Here is a 15,603-nt window from a genome sequence, read left to right on the forward strand (position 1 = left end):
CTGACTCTAGCATACAGAAAACAAGGCGTGACCTCACGTGACTTTACAAGTCCCGACAAAACCTCTCAAGGCTGCACAGCAAGAAACGATTCCAGCCTACGGGCATCTCTCCCCTGTGTTCACACTACACTGACACAGATTTGAAAGGGAGAAAAAGCCCTTTGGCATTCAGAGCTGGTGCTCTTCCCTCCCAGGCTTACTGATACACATGACTCAGTGAGTTAGTAATGTGTGTGTGTGTGGTCCAGGGATTACTCAAATTGTGAGGACCTGTATCTGTTTATACAGTCACATTATGGGATATTTGAAAAAAGTAATATTTTGGCTCATATCTTCAGAATAAGTTCCCAATAAGCCCCAAAAAGGAACTTTTAAATGACTGTACTCAGTGCAAGCATACCAACCACACCTGCCCTGGAGCAGTAAACTGGATGCTCGCATTGTGCATGAAATGCATGCTGGGATAAAGATATATAAAAGCATGTACATGGCAGTTTAGCAGTCTAGTCTGCACAGCGTATGATCTGGGCTCAAATTAGGAGAGTGTGTGATCGCAAAGAAACGTATTCGGTGTCTGAGTATGAGAGCTCGTGTGCGTTGTCAAGGGTTGACAGCATCCTCTACAGTGCCTGCTCTGTTTACTCATTTTTCTCACCTTTGACCTCTATGTCAAACTACTTGTGTGTATGCAGGTCGAGTGCATGTGCGCGCGCACATGCACGTGGCAGCAGAGTGAAACAAGCTGCCACTACATAGCAGATGGATGCTCAACTCCAAGATTTCTCCAGTTTCAGTGACTCATATCCTGGCATTTGTAAAATGTTACAACATAGTTTCAAGTGCCCGTAAGTGAAGGGTCACATTGGTATTTGTAACAGAATAGCTGAAGTGTGCACTCATCCCTTATGATACCGTTAATGCTGAAAGGATTTGCATACAACTGTTACGGGTTTAATCAATCAGCACTTGGTGGAGATAAAATTACTTGGGGAAAAACTACATTTTCAATCAGTCAAATCTTCAATTCACACATAAATAATATGTGATAACACACAAAAAAAATCATAAATCCATCATATTCACAAAAACATAATCTAATCACTACCCTCTCCAAGTTAATCAATTAATTCCAAATTAATTCCAAACACTATCCATCTCATTTTATATAACTGTTTTGATTATGCAACCTATAATATATTTATATGGTATAAATAAATATGCCAATCTAATACACAGATTCAGCTTCATAAAAAGATGTTATATTTATTTATACATCATTATAAGTTGTTCTAACCACATGTATCCAAAAGTACTGTTTTTTTATAATATGTCATTATAAATGGATAATCGTTTGTAGAATCTACTGTATAATCGCATATACTCTCTGATAATACTAACAATAATTATGTTAGGGATCAGTGGTAAACGGCAGAGCTGTGGCCAAAGTGAGTTGGCATGAATGAAGATATCAGATCATGGTTGTTTTTCCCGTCACACTTTGCGCTCATTACACTCGGTCAGAGAGACTGAGGGAGAAGGGAGGAGGACGCTGGTTCAGTGCACGTCCTAAAAGAATGAGTCACAGTCCCTTCCTCACAGTGAGAACTACAGTTCATCAATTTAAAACCATCACGTCACATTCTCAGATACTAAAAGCCAATGTAACTGGTACTGGGTGGGAAACTGAAAAAAAGCTGGATCGAAGCATCTTTAGCTTTAGTCGCTGATTTTACTTTTAACTTGTCATTCAAATGTCAAAGAAAAAAAGATAATGTGTGTTCAAATGCTGGATTATGGTTGAGTGTTTGCCTTGTTTTCTGTTTTGGTTGGCTTAAATCACATGGGTAAACTTTTTCATTGGTGTGTGACCTACGGCTGCACGGGCTGTAAATGTTTTAATAGTGTGTTTATCAGATCTGTAACATTAACATAATGGGTTCATTGTTTATACCGTATCTGAAGCCAAAAAAATTCACAAAAGTTTTCAGTGTCTCAGATATTAGGATTTCCAGTTGTTCTCTACCGCAACGCTATCTTTGTATTCCAGACCACATGACGCGGTTTGAAGACACTTGAAATCTGATAACTATGTGCAAATTGCTGTTCTTTCACTCAACTTCACAAAGTGTTCTTCAGTCATTAAAATGGAACAAAAGTGGTACTTCTGACTAAAGAAACTTTCGCAAGCTTGCAGCGTTTCAGTTAATTAGCTACAGTTGACTACATTTGCGAGGAACATGACTGGTTGACTAAACTTTAAGTGAACTTTTTTTCTCCTCCAGCTTGTTAAGACATTAGCTGTGCGAGTTATCATTAAAAGTGTGAATCTTGTAATTTGGAAATTGCAGACTTTCAAAAGCCTGAATAAACTTCAGTATTTCTGTAAGCGAAAATAATAATAATAACCCTAAACATACCACAATTTAAGCCTAATTAAGGGTTATATAAGTACATCTATATAAGTACATCAAATCTCTTTTAATGTTCCAATTTGAATTAGTATCTTTGTTCTGAAGCTAGTTAAGGATTATAGCACTTAATATGTGAGCGGCTGAGTCAGGTGAAGTTATTCTTCTGTGCTAAGAGGTTAGGCTGTAGCTTTGGTGGCTCTGAGCTTTGGCTTCAAGGTTAAGTGGCCTTGAAGCTAAAGAAACACTGTTCAGCAGTCACCTCCCATTAAGTAACAAAACACCCGACAAAGAAACTGCAGCACAAATCCCCTGCTCGGCCCGTTTGTTGTTCTCTATGAATAAATGAGCCCTAACACAACGACTGCACATTTCTCTTTGTGTGTAGCTCAGTGCAGCTCTGCACCACAGAGTAAATAAAAGATTGAAAACATGCCGACTGTTGGGAATAGCGCCAAAGGAGCCCAACACAGCCTGATCGCAATCGCAATGTGCAAGCAGCAAGGCAGCGATTATATCAGCAACAAAATCAAAAGCTACACTGCACTGAGACCTAGAGCGTTACTGCTGTTAACCCTTTGAGCCTTTCTACTTAAAATCCAGCTAAAGGTCGACAGCGACAATAAACAACAAAGCAAGCAAAAGACATTAGACGCCCAATTTGTTTCATCAAACTGGGACCAACTGACTTTCTCGGAACAAATAAACAGGACTCACGGAAAGCTAATGCTGAGCCAGAAGAATCAGACCTGAAACAATCAATATTTATATTTATACTGTACTGTACAGTTAAATTCTATTTATGTGTCTGGAGCAACAATGTTAGAAGAAATCAAATGCAAATATGACAATTATAATGACATATATTACTAGAAATCACGAGGATGAGTCAGCTGCTTCTCAGAATCCAGACATCCACTGCAGAAGGAGGTCTAGCTAACAGAAGTTTTAGCACAGACGAGATAACCAGCTGGTGACAGCAGCATGTGAGCTGTGTGGGCACGGCAGCACTACGACTGGCAGTTAGTTAAAGTCGGTTATTATCAAATGCAAAAAATAAAAAATAAAAACTAGATTAGAAAACTGTTTTGGAAAACCAAATATGCTGGGATAGAAAATAATATTCTCCAGATTCATTTTTTAAAATTTGTCTACTAAATTACTAGTATAACAAAATACTTACGCAGATATTTCAATGCAGAAACTCTATACTGCTAGCAAGCTGACCAAAAAAAAAAAACAGGTCCAAGTGGATTTTATGGGAACAATGATTTTTATTTTGATGCCACCAAAATGTACATTTGCCGTTTAGGCCTCCCCTTTAATGCTCTTAATGTTTCTAATGTGTGATGGATCTGAGCTGTGTCCAGGTCAGTTCAGCACTCAGCCTGCTCCGCAATGGAGTTGTGTTTTTGTAATGAATGACATCATCTTCCTAGGCCTTTCCTGAAAAAGAAACCACACAATTGGCAGAATAAGCTGCTCGGAAAACCTATATTGTTGAAGTCCTTCAAGTGCAAGCCTCACAGTTTGGCAAATATCTCGAACCAGCTCTGGGCACTTCATTGGTTACCAAGACATATTCACCCAAAATAGACTATAAAAAACAAAACAAAACAAAAAAACCCAAACACTTGATACTTTTACTGACTTTCTACCAACAAAAACATAACTCACATTTAAAGTCACATGCCTCTCGTTTATGATGTCCATGATTTTGTTTAGCAATAATGGAGCCTCCACAGATGTATAAAGATGCCATGTGCACTAATGCACCTCCATAACTTATCAATACTGACTTTTGAACATTGATGACGCGCTTGCATATACTCCCCACTTCTGTGTTTTTTCTCTGGAAGCTCTGGGTTCCTTCTCATTCATAAAACAACACACAACATCAAACTGTTGCACAACTCTTAATCACAAGATCAAGTAAAGAAGTAAAAGTCAGATTTTTACCAGTCAGATTTGCTAAATACTAGGAATCTTATTTTCGTTGGCATTTTGTCACATTTTCATGAGAAACGGGAAGTGTTACTTCTGATTGGATCCATTCCAAACTCGTCCCGCCTTTCTACAACACTTAATTAGTTCTGTTTGGATCTCATCTCTCCAGAACATGTTGGCCTTGACAAGTCTTGATACATTACATTATATTTTTTGTCCTTGTGCATTAGTTTTTATTTAGTTATCCTCTTGTTTGAGTTAGGAAAAAAAATGGTTGTTGACAGAAACTATGACTAACATATCATTATCTAATTTGTTATACTTTTTTCCCCATTGCACAACCTTTTTGGTCTATTGTTTCACTTCCCCACCTTTTTTCAAAACGTGCTGCTTCATCTGTCCGATACACAAAGTGCAGAACCTTAGAGCTGACCTGGAACAAATTTGTGAAAACATTTCTGAAAAAACATCCAAAATTCTGTTTGTTTTGGAAGCAGCACTTTAGCCTGCCGCTAATAGCATAAAAACTGATGAAGAAGAATGCAAGTGGCATGTCTACTTTAAGATGAAGGGTCAATAACTGGAAAGATGAAGACCAAATCAATTTAAATCAGTATGGATCACTGTATCAACATAAAAACAGGTTTAAAAAAATCTAGACAAAAACATGGCTTTCTCTTGTGAAGACTACCGTTTTGTTCCCAAAGTCACAGATATGTTTAAACAACCTTTGCTGTTTATACCATTATGATTTCATATTATTTGCTCTCTAAGACAGTAATGGATGGATAACAAGCCTGAGCAAGCCCGAATGTCAAACTGGCTCAACAGCCACAAGTTTCACTTTAGATCTCAAGAATTGGCTTGAAGCAGAATCTAGACATAACACAGCAGCAACTTATCAAATACAAATCTTCAACGATGCCTTAAAAACATGTGGAATGTGATTCCTTTAGAACTGGAACTGGCTTTTCTACTGTCCGTGTCAAAATATGCCCCAACATCATTGGAGTTGTCCATCATATTCTGGTTCAGTTCTTTCTTGGGGGGGTGTCACATAACAAATGAACCACCCAGTTTTTCTTTAAAACTTAAAACTGGGAAATGTGCGCTGAGAAAAGGCAGAAACTTCACCTCTCCCTCTGGCTTTCTCTTTTGTCTGCCCCCACCTTTTGTTATGGACAAAGAGAAAGGATTTTGTGGTGCTCCCCCACAGATCACATCAGAATCCCCCGAACTATACGATCCCATGCATATTCCTACAACACCAACAGCACAAAAGCTTATAAGGGCCCGGAACTGTTCTTACAGTGGCACCCAACAGCCAACTATCAATCAAATGCTCCAATTAAATATTCAAAACAACCAGATGGCCTCATAGACAAACATTTACAAGTACAGCTGGCATGAATAGAAAATGGTATCATTACAACAGCTTAGCCAAATCATTGTACTATACATCAATTGCAGTTTTGTAAAAGGAAAAAAAAAGCCCGATAATGCATGTCACAAAGATAAATATTACTACCAGTGTTTTCTCTAGTGTGACAAATCTGCCAACAGCAATGACAGCTTAAATCGCCTTCACAGCAAATCAAATTACAGGCAGATTACTGTATCTTCTCTCAGATGGCTTCCTAAATGAGGCTGTTACACACACAATGAGTTTAGCTGAAAGAAATGTGCCATTTTTCTGGTGGTTCCAAGGGGCACGGTAAATGGTGCCTCAAGCCCATACAGTGATTTGGGTCATGATCTGATTTAAGATGGATAATGTATAGTGCATGCTACCATTGTGTTATTGCCCTGTGCAAACTATACATTCTAAAAAACTCAATTTTTCGTGAAGCTGAGCTATAATTTTTTTTTTTTATTTAAGAAATGGGAGTATTTTGTCAGCTCACAAAGGACGTCTTAGTCCCATAGTTTCTCAAAAACATAACATAACAGCGATTTTGACAAAACTGGGCATGCTGATCTGGCATCGGCCTGATCCTGTCTCAAAAAGTTTTACTAGATAATCAGCAACACTGCAGTGCTTTACAGGCAGAACTATTTGTTCTACAGTTTAACAACAGGAGCAGCTAGCAAAAGAGCTATGCTCAAGTTTTGCTACAGCGTGAAACCTACGTTGTGACCTATGACATAACCACAAAACCCTCTGAACTCTATGCTGTAACCTGACGCGCTCCTATAGAGAACCGTGATTACACGTCAGGTCAGCACAGCCCTCAACTATTGTGATTAGCCTGTTCAGCACCGTCGATTCTTCCTATTCAATTCTGGCTAGTTTTTTGCCAGTTTTTTTTTAATTATCAGTAAGAGAATAACAATCATCACCTCAGTATAAAGAACAATAATCGTAGTATCAATATAAGGGCTTACAAATGTTAGCAGATTCCTGCAGGCAGATTACTAAAACTATCGGAATAGAAGAGATCGTAAAAAAAATAAGTACAACAGGAATAGACAAATACAAATAGACACAAGAATGAAAAAACATATTAATCTTGGCATTAAAAAAAAAAGTCTATCGACTGGCACCACTTGGAACATCCACAGTAATTAAACAAGCTGTGCACTACACATCAGCATAGGTGTGGGCAACATCATATCATGTAACGAGCCTATGATCTATGGCATTATGAGTTAGAATATTCAACTGGAACAATCCCCAAAAACTTCCAACTTGAAAATTCAAAGACACCCTACCAACACGGACATCACCATCCAAGATGGAAGCAGTGCTTACAAACAGCAGTAATACTGCTAAACCTGTAATCTGAACTATATTTTTATTGTGTACTGATTAGTCGTTAAAGAGAATGCAATCATAGTACAATTAGAATTAAGCATGTCCTATTGAGAAATGTTACAATTACATTAGATTATTTTTAAATTTTCAAATTCAAATGTTCGTGAGTCATTATTTTAATTTGCTGTGGGACGAGACAACAGGGTGACATTCACAGGTGAGCAGACTTGAGGAGGTGAGGTAGTGGAGCCTGGTGCAAGAGGTTTGCCCACAAGAAGTGGAGATAAGAGTTATTGAAACAATCGTTGGCACACTAGTCGACTACCAAAATAATCATTAGTTGCAGTCCTAGTTTGCATTAGCAAAAGCTGTTGTGATTACTTGCCAAACTTCCTGTAGATTTGTAACCTATAAATTCCTTTTAGGTAAGAACTGGAAATAATTCCAGTTGGACCAGGAAGGGCATCAAGCGTAAAGAAAAAAAAAATTGCCAAATCAAACATACAGAGTTGCCTGCTGCGGTGATCCTTTGTGAATAAGCGAGCAGTTAAAAGTAGCTTCTTTTATAGACTGTATCCAGACAAGTTATTTTGACAAGTGTCACTTGTTGGCAGATGATAGCTGTGGTGGTCTCGCCTATCATTAAATGTTGTCTGAAATAAACTACCCACTAATGTTGCCAAACAGCGCCACAAAGGGTGGCCCCACATCCGCTGGTGCGTGCCAGGCTTTGTTGTTGTTCCAGCTGGTCGTGTTGTTTTTAAACCACCACCTCAGCGATAGCGCAGAACCTCTGATTTCCAGAGAAGATCAGACTTTCCGGAGAATTCTTTAAAGGAAAAAAAAAAACAAATTCTGATTTTCTTTGCTTGTCTTTTTTGACATTTTCTTCTCCTAGACCAGCACTTATGCTGTATAGAAGTCTGAGTGGCGACACCCATCACTCAGAAGAACACTACAGTGAGTATGGCACACCCTCAGCGGCTGTATACGTGGTGACTGAGCTGTGGTGTCATCACAGCTTGCGTCAAACATGATCAATAAAGTGACCTTAATAATGTTGATGCATTATAAATCATGTTCGAGGATTTTTTGTGAGTTCTTTTGTGGTCTCTTTGATTTCTTTAGTAAAGTACATATATTAAAAAAAACCCCAAAAAACTGAAGCACTGATTTGGACATTGATTACCATGGCAGTGCTTGAAGTTTTGATGCACTTAGGTCAACAACATTAATTGAATGATATTTTTTTTTAATATTTACCATAACCCTTCACGTTCATTCAATTTTATTGATCTTCCTTCAGATCAAACGGACCATTTACAGGAATGAAAAATATGTTAATTTAGAAAACAAATGGTGCAATAATAAAGAACGACAATACTGATTAGTTGCATTGCACTTCAAACAACCACCACTGTGTGGAATAACAGAAGAAAGGGAAATATACTTATCCAGATACTCCCACGCATATTTATGAATAACTTTACTCCCAGCGACTGGTATGTGTTCAAACAAATGCTGGCAATAGACTGTATCCAGGGACATGCGACATGCAATGCTATGTGCCAGACTACCAGTGATGCTGATGCAGATTAAGGAGACACAGGCTGCTGCTTCCCAGAGGGGAAAATACAACAATGAAGCTGCACTACAGGCGGGAAGCTATTTGCTGCGGCTGGCATGCATCAACATTCAAATTAAGAAAAATTCCAGCATTACAAACTGTTAGCCTTATACTTGTTATAATGGCACGAGTCAGCGAGCTACCACACAAGAGATAACCAGTTATACAGTCAGTACAGCAATTTGATGCAAATATCAGGCAGAAACTGTAAGCAGAGTAACTAAGCAAAAACAGGGAAAAGAAAACGTCATGCTAAATCTCAGATCTGTCAAACGAAAAGAAAACAAACTCAATCCTAATGGACAAACTGGTTTTAATTATTTGAGGGCTTTTTTTTTTTTTAAAAAGAAACAAAACAAATTCCAGCATGTCTGCTCTCAGAAAAATGGTTCAGTACAGCTCTGTATAAATGCGATATTCATGCATTATGTCCTGTGAGATGAAGCTCCTTACTCTGGCTACTGAGGTGACAGATCGCGAATGACGCAACTTTGGAGAAGACTTTGACCCTTACACAACTGCCTTTCGCAAACTTTGCAGTCACTTGGGACATTTCTGTGACGCAGACTGGGCTTGTAGGGTGTATACCAGAGACCGGAGCTCAACAGAGGATGTATTTTTTCAGAGTGTAAGACTTTGTATATTAAGTCAGAATATGTAAGCCAGAATAGAGTGTAAGTCTATATAAAAAAAAACACTCAAGTACGGAAAGCTATCAGCAAAGGTTTTCATCGTTCAGTCTCTGTTTCTGACAGCTTTTAAGGCAAAGTATTCTGGTAGCTTACAGGCTTATCAACATTGTATAAACCAGGTTTCTTCTAACTGGTTCCAATCTGGTTGGACCACAACTGTTTGCATTGGTAGTGATTGAGATTGCTATAATGGGTAACTATAAAATGACTGCAGTGTAATCCCACTAGACAACTGTCCATGTCAGACTAAAAGTGCTGTGTTTGTCACTGAAAGGCTCAGATGGTAGCTGTAAATGCCTGAATAATACTTGATGTTATCTTGCAGTGATAACATATGTACTGCTTCCAGGTCAGCACACTCATTTCAGATATAACATAACTTTTGTCTGTGAAATTGTAGGCAGATTATTTAATTTAATGGTCCGTCAAAGACAAGACATGTAATGTGTGGAGTAACCAAGGTAGCTGTTTGGGACCATTATTATTTTGTCTTTTTATTAATGATCTTATTAAAATAGGCTCAGATTGCTATATATGCTGATGACTCAAGAGTTATTTATAGCGTCAACCGATAAGTTAAAGGAAACACGTAATGAGGAGTTGAAGGCTGTAGAAGATTGTGTGACAGATAATAAACTGGTGTTAAATGTTACCACCTGAGTGTTAAGAATGTTCCTATCGAAGAAAACTAAACTATTTGATATAATGGTGGATTGTAAATTAACATAGTCTGATAATAATGTAAGTAAAACAGGTGGAGGTTTGTCAGTCATTAGAAGAGCTTTAAAATGAATGACACGAGGTTATAAAATGCATTAGTGTGATCTGTTCCAGTGCTTCAACAAAAGGAATAAATAAGTTACAAATAGCTCAAAATGAATCTGCATGATGTGCACGGCAATGTTCTCACAAGTTAAATCAGTTTAAATATCTGTTAAAGCAGTATTAACAAATGGATAATGAAGACAGCTGATGGACACAGGATGTAAATATACTGTGTGAATATGAACGCAAACTTAAAGCCCTGATCTTGGAACCAAAGCAATAGATATAAGTTAGTTGTTTAAATTAAAATGTTCTTTTTATACAAAGAACCTGCTTGTTTTGTTTGCATGTTGCGATTGTTGGATTATGTGTGTAGGGACCCCAGGATAAATAGCTAAGCTAAAAATAGCTAACCTGAGGCTGATCTAATGGATCTAATGCTGCTAATGGAGATCGTGGTTAAACAAACTGGTCATAACTCAGGAAGGACACTTATTTATTCATTTTAAATAAAAGAAAGGCATTAATGTTTGCAAATGTCATCTGACAACAATAACATGGAAGTGACCAGAGAGTGAAACTTGGCACAGAGCAGTACTGACCACTATTTCACAACTTATAGAGACAAATATAGACTGAAGCCCTATTTGGAACATTGCATAAAGAAAAACCTTTGTATTGAAATACTCAAATACCTGGAGGGCCAGATTATTAGAGCAGGTACAATTACAGAGAGAAGCATGTTTATACTCTATATCCAAGAATAGATGAAAACGTGCACCAATTTCCTTATGGTTATGTGATCCAGGTAGTGGATTAACCCGATCAGCTGGAAATCCTTAAACATGAGTTGTTTTTGAACTTTTTGGACACTGAAAACAAAAATCGAAAAAACTGAGTCATAGTGGTGTAAATGAGACAAATGCAGAAAAAAACCTCACATCTGAAAAGTTTGAAAACCAGCAATCGTTCAGTATTTTTTTATAGATTCTTCAGATGAATTCATCAATCACTCCAGCCTTGCTTATTTGTTTTTCATTGATCTTTTCAGCACCGTAAAAAAGTTATTAATGAGCATGTGCAATATGCATAAGTAAACATTATTTCTACAGCCAAACTGCTCATTCTGATAAAGATAAAGCCATTGCATAATATTAAAGTTAATCGCCTTGGTTTTTAACGCCAGCCACAAGCACTGAGCAATGAAAATATACAAGGGCCTGAAAACCCATTACTAAAGCATAACGCAGTAATTGCCCTGGCACACTCTCTGAGGCCCAGCTCGGTCTTATCTTCAGGGCAGCCTGCCATCTCTGCCAATCACAGCGAGAGGAGGGGACTGTCGGGGAGCTAGGAGATGAACTTCCTTCCGAATCCATTCATGCCGTCGAGGCCACCTGCTGTGCCCGTCAAAGGCTAGAGTGAGGCTGGGAAAGAGAAAGAGCCATCTTCAAGCTATTAAAAAGAAGAGCTCTTCTTGTTCCCTCTGCCCACGGTGAATTCTCCTCTTTTATTTTTTTATTTTTCACCAAAAATCCAAACATTTGTTCAGATTGCCAACATGTGTGGAGCTGCCTTACGACTTCAGCCTTTCCACTTGTGGCACAAAAGACTGGAGGCTTCTAATCAGCAAACTTTAATGACAGTGTAGAGTCTCATTCGTGCCATGAGGACACTCAAAGAGTATGCAAGGATCCTTCAACCCAGTTAAAATTCAAGCTCCTGGACCGCAGCCAACACCACCTGTTAGTGCTCCTCACTCCTCTACCAACTGCCCTCTCCATTCCAGCTGTGTGTGTATATGTGTGTGTTTGTGTCTGTGTGAGAAGGAGACACAACTGTCCAGCCAACTGGGGCTGTACTAACAGAGGGATTACCGTGGCACCAGAGTATATAAGCACACCGACAGACACATGCAGAGTCAGGGGCAGTAAATGTTAGGATACATACACAATCCAACACAGCAGCATGCCTGAAAATCTTACACACGTGTGTATAAGTCTGAGGAACAGAGCTGCACTATCACAATAAAAGCACGCAAGAGCAAAGTTGGCATCAAAACACTGGCCATTTAGAAAAATCTGATGAGTGCCTTGCATTAAAAGGCCTATCACAGCTGAGGCCTAAAACAGCTGATGCATGTGTGGAGAGGGAGACTGGGTGAGGCACAGAGATAGGGACAGGGTGGTAAACTTTTATTGTATGAAAAGAACCAAAATATGTAGTTGAAATAAAGATTTCCAAGATGTAAATGAATAAATAATACCTCTCATCATAGCTACAACTCTGCTCTCGTCTTGTCCCAGGACGGTTTTGGAGCCTTTCCAAACAGCTGTCCTCTCCAACACAGGACCGACCCCTCACCCCCACCCCACCGGGGTCTTAAACGCGGATTAATAATGAAACATGCTTTTACGACAATGTAACACAGCGAGGAAACTCCTCTGGTCCCTTCCCAACTTTCTCCAAGTGTCACAAACACAACGAGGCCCTGCTGAATCGACTTCCAACGTAAAATGTCAGTTGTTGGCGAGCGTTTCTTACCTCAAAAGCGACCGTAGCAGTGTGGTGGGTCGGCTACATGCGTCCTGTGAGCCTTTTTCCCCCCAGCGTTTTCAATTTCACGTCGACAACCTTAAGTGGAAACGGGCGACACGAGCAGACTCTACTAACGTGGAATCTCAGTCTTCCGTCTGTCCCATACCGATTAACTACTTCACGAGCACTGAGCCCTTCACTGGGATCCTTTTTTTTTTAATTAAAATTCCCTCAAAGCGAGGACACGCCGCCAGCTGACAAAGACTACTTAATATGGCGGTGGAGGCGCTGAGCAAAGCAGTTTAAAATATCAGAAATCACCGCCTGCCGATAGGTCAGGGTTGCCACGAAAGACACACAACAATAGCCGGACTAGGACCGAGGAACAGACGAGGCCAAAGAAGGAATCATGCTGCCTTCACTTGCTCAGATTAGACTCGAACATCGGCAAATCCCAACTTCAAACGCCAATCCGACCTCCAGTTTGAGAGGCAGCATAATATAAATATCCATTCTTATCCAGTGTTACTATATATATATAATAGCGCGGTTTGTTTGTGTGTGTATACTATAATGAGGATTGAAGACGCTTATGTTATAATAATAATAATAATTATTATTAATCTGACCATTATTTTTCTGAATGTTTGGCCTTTGTTTCTTTAAAAATGCGATATCACCAAATTGCTTCTTCTAATTGTCAAACTGTACGAAACCCAAAGAATTTTAGCTTGCTCACAGAAGTACAGCAAATAACCACACCGAGGATAACTTCAAAGTAATTACTTTTGTCTGTCAGTGAACTACTCATGTGTAACGGATATCTTACTCCGTGGTATATTTTGTACTGCAACAAGATAAAGAGTCTTTTAATCTGAATAATTCAATTATTTGGTCATTAAAAAAGAAAAATCAAACTTTTATCTAGCCCACGCCTGGTCATGTCGACGTTTTGTTATTTCCGATAGAACTTGAAGGTATCATTGTGTCCTATTGAACGGTTTTCCCGTGTGCCCAATATGGCCGACATCCCTGTAAAGGAGAAAGCCCACCATCTGCCCGGACAGCTAAAGCGTTTTCAGTTATGCTCTCCAACAATCTCCATTCATTATTTTTCTTTTTTTTAAGATGTATTATTTGGCCATAAAAATAAAGCGCAGTCGCGTCGTGGTGTTCACCTCTGAACTTTGTTCATATTGCGCAGGCATTTAGCGCCATCTGGGTTTTACAAACGGTTAAAAGAGGTGTGTTCACGCAGATACTTGAGTTAACAATAGGTGTAAAAGACTGCGTGTTTCAGCGAGGCTGTCTGCGAAGCACAGACTGGAAAATCATAGTGTGTAAAACACTTATTAAAATATTCATTGTTTCCATAAGATTTCTAAACTTACACAGAGGCGGTAGTTTAAAAAAAGTCATATTTAAAATAATTTCAAAATATTTAATGAGAAAAGGAAGGAGAGCGGGAGGCTAATGTTGGGCTTTCACCTTGAACACCTAACCAAAAGCTGACTACAGACACAGCGGGAGTGTGTCTGTAAAGGGATGAAACAATTTTCAAGTGATTTGCTGACCCCTACTGACTCTAACTACACAGTGCGCAGGCGCCACAGCATGTCCCCCAGATGCTTTTTTCCTAGAAAGTGGCTCCCTCTGCAAAACACTTCGGATGCATACGAGCAAGGATTCTCAGAGTTTGCACGGTCACTGTTTGTCATCATGCAATGATTTCCACTGCTCGATATCTACATTTTGTTTTTTCATCGGTTAGATTTAATATTATATTTTATTATCGGTTAGCCTTTAAAGTTAAATAATTCAATTCCATTTAATTCAATTTGATCTATATAGCATCAAATCACGACAACGGTCATTTCAAAGCACGTTATATTTTAAGGTAAAGACCTTACAGCAATGCAGAGAAAACTCCACTACCCACCAATCAGACCCCCCCCCCCCCCCCCCCCCCCCCCCAATGGAGCAAGCGCTTAGCGACAGTGGGAGGGAAAAACTCCCTTTTAACAGGGAGAAAGCTCGGGCAGAACCAGGTTCCGAAAGGGGCAGCCATCTGTCGTCACCAGCTGTGGGTGAGGGGACAGACAGGACAAAAAAGAACAATATTTACAGTAAACATCCATGCTCAGATTAAATATCATGCGAACCAGTTATTGGGGTGGAAATAAACACAACTGTTGCTCAAACACGTTGGTTAAATTCCATTCAGGGCAGCGGATGTGCAATTAATTTTCCCTAAGGGTCACATAAGAAACTGGGACTGTGGAGGAGGGCTGCAGCAATAAGCTACACTCAGTTCTGCTCAGTCTTAATTTGATCTCTTTATGAGCTTATTGGTGGTGCCCTCCATTAATTGCTGACCTCCTGATTCAGGGGTATCAGCCAATGGGCCGTGCATGGCTTGCAAGGAGATGCAAGATTAATAGCATTTCAAAATGTCCTTAAGAAAGCCTTCCTCTTATTTTTGTAATAAGGTCATTATGTGGGGGAGTAGCATTTGCACTAGTGGCAGCTATAGTCCAAATAACCTGATTAGGAAGTTTGAAGCTGTTGTGGAGAGGCCACTGAGCAATATACCATTATCCATCATAGATAATCCTGACCACCCCACCTCACCCTTCTTCTTCTTCTTCTTTTGATTATTATTATTATTATTATTATTATTATTATTATTATTATTATTATTATAGCAGTAGTATTGTAGTAGTAGTTCAGTACTGCCCCAATTCCAAAAAAGGTGGATATTGTGAATAAAACGAGAATGCAATCATTTGCAAATCATTTGCAAATCTCATATACCTATATTTTATTGACCATAGAAAACTGAGCTGAGATGTTTTACTACTTCATGATAAA

At 39.0% G+C, this 15,603-nt stretch overlaps 1 protein-coding gene across 1 annotated transcript in view; it reads right to left on the bottom strand.

Annotated features, from left to right (window-relative positions):
* The window catches only part of yes1 (YES proto-oncogene 1, Src family tyrosine kinase), a 33,055-nt gene extending 19,923 nt beyond the window's left edge, over nucleotides 1-13,132 (bottom strand). The window contains exon 1 of the mRNA XM_004542953.2: nucleotides 12,739-13,132. The gene's annotated coding sequence lies outside the window, so the exon portion shown is untranslated. The remainder of the gene's footprint in view (nucleotides 1-12,738) is intronic.
* Between the last annotated feature and the right edge of the window lie 2,471 nt (nucleotides 13,133-15,603).

The sequence above is a fragment of the Maylandia zebra genome, linkage group LG18 (genome assembly GCF_041146795.1).
Source record: "Maylandia zebra isolate NMK-2024a linkage group LG18, Mzebra_GT3a, whole genome shotgun sequence".
Taxonomy (NCBI): Eukaryota; Metazoa; Chordata; class Actinopteri; order Cichliformes; family Cichlidae; genus Maylandia; species Maylandia zebra.